General features: G+C 35.0%; 1 long non-coding RNA gene and 1 other non-coding gene across 3 annotated transcripts; both read left to right on the top strand.

Moving 5' to 3' along the window:
* The first annotated feature begins 1296 nt into the window (after window positions 1–1296).
* Window positions 1297–4165, top strand: LOC141667637 (uncharacterized). Of its 2 annotated transcripts, XR_012552707.1 has the most exons (4): window positions 1297–2496; window positions 2606–2706; window positions 3068–3665; window positions 3754–4165. It is a non-coding gene; the product is annotated as an uncharacterized LOC141667637 (long non-coding RNA). The 2 variants fall into 2 exon arrangements; XR_012552706.1 differs by having other exon boundaries at window positions 2606–3665.
* Window positions 4166–10555: 6390 nt separating this feature from the next.
* On the top strand, window positions 10556–10662 carry LOC141669318 (small nucleolar RNA R71). Its single transcript, XR_012553605.1, has one exon. It is a non-coding gene; the product is annotated as a small nucleolar RNA R71 (small nucleolar RNA).
* The last annotated feature ends 443 nt before the right edge of the window (window positions 10663–11105 follow it).

Here is an 11105-nt window from a genome sequence, read left to right as displayed (position 1 = left end):
GAGGCCATAAAATCTGAGATGGAATCCATGTATCAAAATAAAGTATTGACTTTAGTTGATCCACTCGAAAGGGTAAAACCTATAGGGTGCAAGTGGGTTTTAAAAGAAAACCAACATGGATGGTAAAGTACAGACCTATAAGGTGCAACTAGTGGCAAAAAGTTTCAAAATAATCATGGTATAGACTATGATGAGACTTTTTCACTATTTGCTATGGTCAAGTTTATCAGGATTTTGCTAGCAATAGTTGCTTACTTTGACTATGAGATTTGGAAAATGGATGTCAAAACTGCTTTCTTTTATGGGAGCCTTGAAGAGGATGTATATATGATACAACCTGAGGGTTTTGTCGATCCAAAGTTTGTTAAGATGGTCTGTAAGTTGCTTTTATCTATTTATAGATTGCAGCAAGCCTCAAGGAGATGGATATTCGTTTTGAAGAAATAGTCAAAGAGTTTAGCTTTATTCAAAATGAACATGAACCATTTATTTGCAAGAAGGTTAGTGGGAGCCATGTGATATTCCTATTATTACATGTAGATGACATATAACAGATATAAAATGACATATATTCTCTACAGACTGTTAAGACTTGGTTGAGAAATAGTTTCTCGATGAAAGACTTAGGTGATGATACCTATATATCAGGGATCAAGATCTATAGAGATAGATTGAAGAGATTAATTGACACTACACCATAAATTGCATGCTGCAACGCTTCATGGAGGGGTTACAAAGAAAAGTGTAATAGTAGCTTTCTAAATAAATGTCCATCGCAACCCCTGTTTTTTGATGTTGTAGTATAGTTACAATGTGTTACCAAAATGGCATATATATATATATATAAATTAAAGATGATTTTTTTAATTTAAATAATTAATAATTTTTTACATATAAATGAGTTAATAATTGAAATATATATTTTATTTATTAATTAAAGTTAATAATATTAGCGGAGTGATTTATAATATATTGATCAATTGAAAGTTCTATAACTTAACAAGCCATTAGTGAAGTGATTTACAACATATATTGCTGAATTTATTTAGTTTTTTATAATTAAGTGTTAAAAATAATATTTATTAAAAGAAAAAAGAACTTAATAATATAAACTTGAACAAAAAAAAGTTGGGCCGGGTGTTAATTTTGAATAAAACTTGGGCCGAGATTTCAGATGGGGCGGGGTTGAAAATTAAGAAGCGGGGGTCTGAAATTTAATAAAAGAGAAAAAAGTTGAATGAAGTCATCTCTCTTTCTCTCTCCTTCCCTCTATGTCTCTGTCTCTCACCTTCTCTCTCTCTCTCTCTCTCTCTCTCTCTCGCCCTCTCTCTATGTAGCCATATTTGTGTTCTTTAGCCACGATTTCATCATATCAATCCTCAAATCATCTTTTCTAGTTCCATATTGAAAAATTCATGAACCCTAGTTCTTTAATCGCTTCGATTCTAAATTAATCAATGATTTTCGGATCTATTGGTGTTTGATTTATGTTGTAGATGATGTCATATGTGTCATATGTTAAAAGCCCCTTGATTTGAGCTTATTCCTTGAAACCCTAGATCCTAAAGTTCGATTCAAACTGATTTTTTGATTGTTTCTGTATTATAGTGATAATTTCAGTATTTGTGTTTCAATTGTTTTCCAAGTAAACATGCATAGATTCACATTGATATTTATGTTCTTTGCACCATCTTGATGATCTTATGTGTGACATTTACCCCAAATTTCTTGTAGAGAATTGTGTAGGATAATTAAGTAATGAATTGGTTATAGTTATGGATTTTCTACACGCAAGTTGGCGGCATTTGTGTTTATATTGATTCCCTCATCCTATTTGTGTAATTTTATTGTTGTTAATGGCTTCACACTGCTTGAAGTGAGTTTAATGTAGTCTTAAGTGGTGAAATTTGAGAAAGTACAAACTCATTTCAAGCATCATAGTAGTTATTGATGATTATACTCTTTTATTACTAACAATTTTTGTGTTTGTAACTATAAATTCTTAATACTTATTTATGCTTATAATGTTAGTTATTTTGATGTGAAGCCATGTGAATAACCATTGTGGAAAAGGTGCACTCTCTCTGACTTACTATAACATCTAAATTCTTTTTAAAATATTAAGGTAGTAGAGTAAGGTTACAATTAAAATTCAGAGAAATGTCATAAATTAATAAACAATGCATGTTGTTCTAACTTAACATCAAACTTATTTGCAGTTCCAGTTGATTGTATGTTGTTCTTGGAGGGAGCTTCAGAAGCTATATTTTGTATTTTCGCATATGACTTGACAAATATTCTCTTCTTTACTATTTTCTAACGAAAAGATGGATTTATATTTTAGTCTTACTTGGATTCTCCTTTATTTGCTGTTGTTAAACTTTTACTTGGATTCTTATCTGAGCCGGTATATAGTATCAGACATTCCAGTTGGTTCTTATAGCTCAACTGGTGTTCTTTGCTGCTCATGTTCCACCACTGGAGCTTGCCTTACTGGTATTAGTCCTTTCGAAATTATATAACTTGGAATGTGGATTATTGTTTATCAAAGTTAAATGTTTGTAAGAATATAGAATTAGTTTGTTAAGAAAGTTTTTACTTGCAGATTCTATTCGGAGTTGAGTGAGAGCTGAAGAGGACTGTTTATATGGATGCAGAAAAGAGTTTATGTACACTCGAAGCAATCAACAAAGAAATGTTGATCTAGTACATCTTTTACGATTATTATGTTAAATTAATGCTTGATGCACTGGTATAAAGTAGGTATTAGATGGCCTTATCTGCAATTAATCACTGTTTCTAGAGAGTCTATTTATTCTGTAACTCGGGCAGCACTAATCTTAAATTATAGATGTCTTGATTTATATGTTTAATTAGCTAGCATAATGTAAAATTTGTAAGTTGATGAGAACTAAGAAGTTTATAACCTGATTACGATCTTTTTGGAGGTCGTTACACGTTCTTCTGCTTTAAACGATATCTAGCAGTATTAGGAGAAGGAAAAGAGGAAGTATAAAAGCAGTTTTATGTTTGTGGGATCTTAGATGTATGTATTTTCATATTGCAGGAAAATTTACCTATAGAAGAATTTCTTGAAAAATTGAAGTGTACCACATCTGGGCTCACTTCTGATGAGGTTCAGGAACGTCTTAAAGTGTTTGGATACATAAACTTGAAAAAAAAGAAGGTCTCTTGTTACTTCATTAAGCTTCTTTGATTGTTGATGTTTGATATATTCAAACTACATCCTTATGACATATTTCTTTTACAAGAGAGAAAAATACTCAAGTTTCTTGGGTTTATGTGGAATCCTCTGTCATGGGCAAAATAGAGCAAAACACTCTATTTCTTTGCAGTCTTGTGTTAATTGTTATCCTTGATAATTAGTTGAATCTGTTGACCTTAGTGATATTGGATAGTTGCATTAGATGTTATTTGATTTATGATTGATTGTTTTTGCTTATTGTGATTGTACTTTTGCTTATTGTGAGAATGATTCATATTGTTAAACTATCCAGTTCTTACTTTATATTAATCAGCGTCAAATTTACTGGTGAAAGAATTTCGATTATTCATAATGATTTTGGATACAAGGGCCATCGGTCATTTCTAATATGGACCCGGAATATGCTCTTCACTATGCAGCGACAAGATGTTCTTTACAGGTGAAAACAAATTTAATTTCAAGTAGTTAAAGTCACTTGGAACTTGATGACAGTTCTGACTTTTGAGCCATGGTTTTGTAACCTGTAGGGTAATTCTTGCAGTTGGATTTCTCTTGTTTTCCTTGGTTGTCCTCTACGTTGTTTTGAAACGTATTGGAATACTAAAGTTATAGAGAACAGTTATTGTCGCCATTAGATCTGGTATGACTGGGCAAGCAAGTATCTTAACTATGCGTGGAGGAGATAGGTTATAATGACAGTGGTATTCTATTTATCGGACAAGGCACAACTTCATAGTTAGATGGATATTTTTACAATTATATTTACATCCTTTCATTGCTTTTAATTTTAGATTAAGGTGTTTCACTTTTTTAAGAATGTAATATATTTGGCGTGCTTGGTTTGGAACTATATATCAAGCTATGTACTTTGATAATGGTGTATTTTGGTAAATATTGCTTGTGTTTGTATTATTTGGTAATGAAATGAAAGTTTTTATATTTTTGGGATATGCAACTTTATAAAAAATGCAAACCCTATTGGGGCCCACATGTGGGGCCCATAATATTATACTGCTGTGCCGAGTTGCAATAAGTTTTTTCCCAACGGCTAAAATTGCAACCCCAAAAAAGTGTTAAAATAGCATTTTTTGCACCTATATCAACGGTTTTTTGGCCTTTAGTAATGGTTTTTTGGGGTTGTAGAATCTAATCTAGGCGTAGTGTGACCTAGCCGGGGTACATATATTGATAAAGTACTGCATCATTTTAGGATTCAGGAGACAAAGAAAGGATATGTTTCGATGTCTCATGGGATAGTGTTAGGCACAAAGCATGCGCTAAATAAATCACGCAAGTATACGCGTTCACAAGTAATATAGAATGATTTCTAGTTTGTTCCCACAGAGACTCTGATTAATTATATTTAATTAACACTTACTCACCAATGTATGATTACTCTTCAATGTCAAGACAATATCAATTAAGGCTGGTTAACTAATATTAACTACGAGAATTAAACACTTAAATTACCAATATTAAACACACATGAGATCATAACTTCATTACTACTTCATTCAATGTTATTGTTATTACCCTTAGCATGTAATGGTGATGATATTAATTGAACAACACAAAACTAATAAATGCCAACTTTCGTTGTACGAATACCATTCTACCAAGCATCCACAATTAAGATAGAAGTTGAATAGGCATCAATTATGTTGAGACCCTATATGTCTACAGAATTTGACAACATAACGGTTTAAGCGCAAGTTATTCATTATGATTACACAGGGCAAGTAAAACGGTTAGAGTTACCCACTAATCATGCGTACAATACATGAACATATGCTAGCATGGCAAGTTCTAAATCTCAAGATTCACTGTCACTTCACAAGAGATTAACATGCTATCTTAAATGTTCATGACGCACATAAGACAAATAAGAACAACCTATGCTAGATATCATACAATCACAACATACCAAGTACTAAACAATTAACTAAAGAAATCCATAGTAAATCCGCTATGACCCCATGATAACGATTAGCCCATGATAGAACTCATCATCACCATGGGTTCATATGAAAATATGATAATAACACAACGATATAAACTAATAAAAATACTTAATAAAAACAGAGTACGTCACAAGAGTATTAAGGTTCAAAGAGTAAAGAAAACTAGCATTCACTGTTATAACGAATTAAAAGAATCACAAGATAAACGTATGCTTCCTCTTCTTCATTGTTGCGTGCTAAAACGGTCTTCTTGATCTTCTCTCCTTGTTACTTGTTATTAAAAACGTCTCCCCAATAGCTTTATATAAGAGTCCACAAGAAATAGTGCCAACAGAAGCCCAATTATACTCGAATTATAAAATCCAGAATTTAATTTCCCGCACCCAGGTGGCCGCCTCCTTCTTCCAGGAGGGCGCCTGCTACCAGGCGACCGCCTCTGCTCCTTCCACGCGGGCGCCTGCAAGCCTTCTGGAAAAATCCAATTTTTGCTTCTGATTTTGCTGATTTCTTCGCACAACTCGCCGCAACTGATCCCAAGTACTTCCTTAGGCTTATTTTGATGAAATTCTCATATCTAAGCAAGTTACACCCTGAAATGCAAAAACACTCGAAAACGCGTTATATACACAAAATACTCGAGTTCAAGACACCAATTCAAGCCGTTATAAGACGCTCTAAGTGGTATAAAATGCCACTTATCACACCCCCAAACTTAAATCGATGCTTGTCCTCAAGCAGCACAGACTCAAAAACAAAATAAAACATGCATGACTGCAAACTATATAAAATGCAGTGATCCCCAATCGCGATGACTAAACCAACCAACACATGATATATCAACAATGCAATTAGGCGACTAGAGATTAATCAAATCACACAAGCTAACATACAACTAGAAATGTGGTGTGTGCAAATGCTTAACAGATATACTTCAAAACTAGATCAATCACCATAACTAGGGCTATAAATGAACCGAGCTGTTTGTTAAGCTCGCTCCAGTTCGCTCGAGTTCGAGTTCGATAAGCTCAGTTCGATAGTATAACGAACTCGAGTTAGAAAAGATATTCTTGTCCATTAAGCTTAACGAACGAACACGTGTTCGACTCATAGTTCGACTTGAGTTCGCTTGAGTTCGACTCGAGTTCGTTAAGCTCGAGTTCGTTCGAGTTTGTTCGAGAAAAGGTAAAAAAATCATAATTCAAAAATTATAGATTAACTTAACAATTTAAACCTAAGTACGGAAACTGGAATAAGTACATGATAAATACACAAAATACAAAATGAGTACAGAGTACTTAAGGACTTGATTCTTGAATCTTGAATTCTTGATCAAAGTTAACTAGTTAAGCAAAATTAGAATTTAGAAAGTAAACTAAAGTAAAGCCACAGGAAACAGTCTCAGGCTCCCAGTCCATGAATACAAGCAAAATATGCACATTTAGATTTAGTCAGACTCAGACATTCTCAATCTTGAAAATTTGAAAACCTGCACAAATGTATAAAAAGCATGTCATTATTAGATGATGGATTCCCAGAATATTATTAGCATTCGAGCAAATAACTTAACCAGATTTAGGGCATTTCAATGACAGTAATGACTAAAATTATACATCAGTATGAAAACATGCAATTTGATGAGGTAATATGAAAGAAAACAAAAGGAAAAAGTACGAGGTATAGTCATTTAGAAAAAAAAGTTAGTTATAAAGAGAGGTCGACAAGGATAAGGTTTTGGTTACATAATCAGGGATGTATTTGAATTAGACCAAGAAGATAAGCATACACGGGAAAGTTTGTCAGCTTCATTTCCAGTAGTGATAACTTCATCTAAGTAGCAGGTACAAAGGAAAAAAAATAATATAGCTAAACTAAACATAAATAAAAATCTCCTGACATGGAAACTAGCATCCAACAAAAGATTAAATTAATATAACTCAGATGAATTAACTAATCATCCAACATTCACTTTAATAGAACAACAGAGCTGAAGACAATGATTAATGAGTGAAATATTTACCTGCCATTCTGCCAATGTGATTCTTGTACTTTTTAGGAAGTAACATTCGAAGGAAACAAATCAATCTCAATGTCCTTCAAAGCTTCCTGAAAAAAAATAACCAGTAATAGTAAAAGTGAACCGAAGTAGAAATTAACAATCGAAATTAGGTGTAAATATATAGACAAGATCCAAAGATTCGTTTATGTGAAGCATACTAAATGGACCGAGACAAAAAAACAATCCATAAACTGATAAACAACAAGTAGCCTTCAAGTGTATCAATTGGAGCATACCAAATTTCTTTTATGTGAAACCCTAATCGTACTTGATTAAGGAAGAATCTTGAAGTTGCTCTGAGGATTATGAATTGATTGTACAAACACCCTTGTCTAGTTGTCTTTAAAGACGGATTCAATTCAATTGTAGAGTGACAACATTCGTCGTCTCGTCGAGGTCGAGGTCGATTGTATTTGTAATTGTATGTATATCTTGAGTTTTTGATTGTATAATAATAAACTTGATTTATTTATTACTTTTAATGGGCCAGAAACATTTTTATTTTAGTTTACTAACTTACTTGTTTGAATTGAATTGGGCTTACACTAATCTGAGGCCCAAAAATCATATATATATATATATATATATATTAATAATTTAATGAGCTGACCGAACTCGGTTCGGGTTCGAGTTCGGTTCGGTTAGTTCGCAAACAACTCGTGTTCGGTTCAAAATTAACCGAACTTGAGTTCGGACAGAGAAATGTGTTCGATAATATTAACGAACATTGTTCGGTTCGTAATATTTTTGTTCGTGTTCGTAAAATGTTCGTTCGAGTTCGTCCGAGTTCGGTTCGTTTACAGCCCTAACCATAACTTAATTATCCTCAGGGCAATCACAAGATTATACGAAGAATATTTTCTAGGCGAAAAATGACTTATAACACTTCAAGATCATTGGAGTTTATTACGGAATCATGCTTTTATTCAACACATAAACAAATGCTTATTTGATCATACAATGAATGAGGTCCACAAAAGACTTATGCAATGGTATCCATTTAGCGAGCGTTAGGTTAGCGGATCCCAGACTATAAAAGCCTTAGGTCACTAGGCACAAAGTCCCCTAAGAACTTAATAACTCGAGTACCAAAGAGCTCACTCGTGATCAATTATGCATTAAACCATATTTTTTTTCTTTTCTTTTCCTTTTTTTCTTTTTTCTTTTTTTTCTTTTTCTATTTTTTTTTCAATTTCTGAGCAAGTGCGTTTCGCTCCCTCTTGCTCAACCCTAGACTACTCGTATACAATACGAGCCGGCTACTAGCCATTTGACGCCTAGCCACAACTAGCAATGAATTCCAATTTTTACTCCCAATTTTTCTTTTCATGCCTTTTATCATTCAGAGCCTATCATACATTCTAAGCATAAGCAATAGATTAACCTCAAAAATCATCAAACCATGACAACAATCTAGTCCTTAAGCATACTCTAAGACTTAGTGAAATTACAAGTGTTTCTAGCATGCATGCCAACCTAACAAGATTCAACATCACTCTAATGCTATCACTACACTCACATCCATATTACATATCAATCGGTAAAGCAACACAAAAGGGATCATGGTATATGCATGAGCTATATGACATGATAAATAAAGCTATAAAATAAAAAAAAACTATAAAAAACTATATGGCAAAATATGCAACTATATGAACTAAACTAGCATGAAAATGCAACTACATGACACACACACAAATATGTTCCTTAACTACCACCCCCAAACTTAAAATCTTCACTGTCCCCAGTGAAGGTAATAGAAAGGAGCACAGGGTATACCTACTCCTATGAATCATCATCATGACCCTCAGAGGGTGGAGTGTTAGGAGGTAGATAAGCAGAATCCTCACAAAAAACGGGCCACTGGATGTCAGCTCCAAGGCCTCTAAATGCAGTCCCAAGTGCTAGGGTGAGCTCATGCGCAAACCTACTCTGCGACTCATACATCGCATCCATCCTCCTGGAAAGCTTCATGTACTGGACATCAACCAATTATAGAGACATGTAGGTGGGCTTTGGATCAGGCAAATTCAGCTTTTTGAAGATAGACAACAGCATCAGATTGATGCTTGCTCCTAAATCGCAAAGGCACTTGTCGAATGACAACTTTCCAATGGTGCAAGGAATGGTGAAGCCACCTGGATCCTTAAGCTTTGGAGGTAACTTTTGTTGCAGCACAGCACTGCACTCTTCCGTCAGAGCAATGATATCAAGATCATCCAGTTTCACCTTCCTTGAAAGAATACTTTTCATGAATTTCACACAACTAGGTATTTGCTCCAGAGCCTCAACGAAAGGTATGTTGATGTGAAGTTTCTTTAACACCTCCAGAAACTTACCAAATTGCTTGTCCAGCTTTTGTTTTTACAATCTCTTAGGAAAAGGTGGTGGAGGATAGAGCTGCTTCTCCCCTGGATTACTCTCAGAAAGAGTGTGTTCAATAGTAGTCTTCCTTGGTTCCCTCTCTTTCTCCTTTTGCTTTTCTTCTTCATCTACAACTTCAACTTCTCCATCTTTTGCTTTTTCAGCATCAACAACTTTTCCAGACCTTAAGGTGACAGCTTTGACTTGCTCTTTAGCTTCCTTCCTGCCTGACACTTCAGTATCACTGGAAGTATGCCAGGTTGACGATTGAGCAAGGCATTGGCTATTTGTCCAATTTGATTTTCCAAGGTCTTGATAGAAATAGTTTGACTTTTGCATAATAGCTTTAACTTCTCGAAATTAGCACTAGAAGGTGGAGCAGCACCTCTTTGTTAATGATATGATTGTCTTTGAGCATATTGATGAGGTTGCTGGAATCCAGGTGGATTAAACTGTTTACTTGCAGCTTGCTGATATGGTTGCTGAACAACATTCTAATTATTGCTCCAGCTGAAATTGGGATGATTTCTGTTATTAGGATGATAAGTAGCGGGCACAGGCTGCTGCGATCTCTGAAAATTGTTCACATACCGAACAGATTCATTAACAAGAGAACACTGATCTGTAGCATGAGAGCCTGCACAAAGCTCACAGACAATAGCTATTTGATTGATCCAATAGTTGGCTAAAGAATCAACCTTAATAGACAGCGTTTGGAGCTGCGCTGCAATAGCTGTAGCTGCATCAACTTCCTGAATACCTGCTACCTTCCCAGGCATCATCCTTTGAGTTGGGTTTTGATACTCGTTTGCAGCCATAGTTTCAATGAGATTATAGGCTTCAGTATAGCTTTTGGCCCACAAAGCGCCTCCAGAAGCTGCATCGATCATGGGCCGAGATTGGGCCCCCAAACCATTATAGAACCTAGTGATCACTATTTAGTCAGGCATAGCATGATGTGGACACTTTCTCAACATCTCCTTGTAGCGCTCCCAAGCTTCGCACATAGATTCTCCTTATTGCTGCGCAAACTGAGTAAGAGCACTCCTCATAGCTATAGTCTTGGCCATTGGATAGAACTTCACCAGAAACTTTTGCGCGAGATCTTCCCAAGTAGTGATGGATCCAGCTGGTAAAGAATGTAACCAGTCCTTATCTTTGTCTCTCAGAGAGAATGGGAAAAGCCTCAGCTTGATAGCCTCATCAGTAACACCATTATATTTGAAAGTACTACAGATCTCGACAAAATTCCGGATATTCATGTTTGGATCTTCAGTCGCAGCACCTCCGAAAGAAACAGAATTTTGCACCATCTGAATAGTGCCCGGCTTGATTTCAAAAGTACTGGCCTGAATAGCCGGATGAATGATGCTTGACTGAATGTCATCAATTTTAGGCCGAGAAAAGTCCATAAGAGCTGGATCATCTAGAACTATACGATCACCCATTGTTACAGGTTCTTTTTTCTCACTCTCTTTATCCGAATCTTCAAAAACTA

This window comes from Apium graveolens, chromosome 6 (assembly GCF_009905375.1).
Source record: "Apium graveolens cultivar Ventura chromosome 6, ASM990537v1, whole genome shotgun sequence".
Lineage (NCBI taxonomy): Eukaryota > Viridiplantae > Streptophyta > Magnoliopsida > Apiales > Apiaceae > Apium > Apium graveolens.
This window is presented reverse-complemented; position numbering and strand designations above follow the sequence as displayed.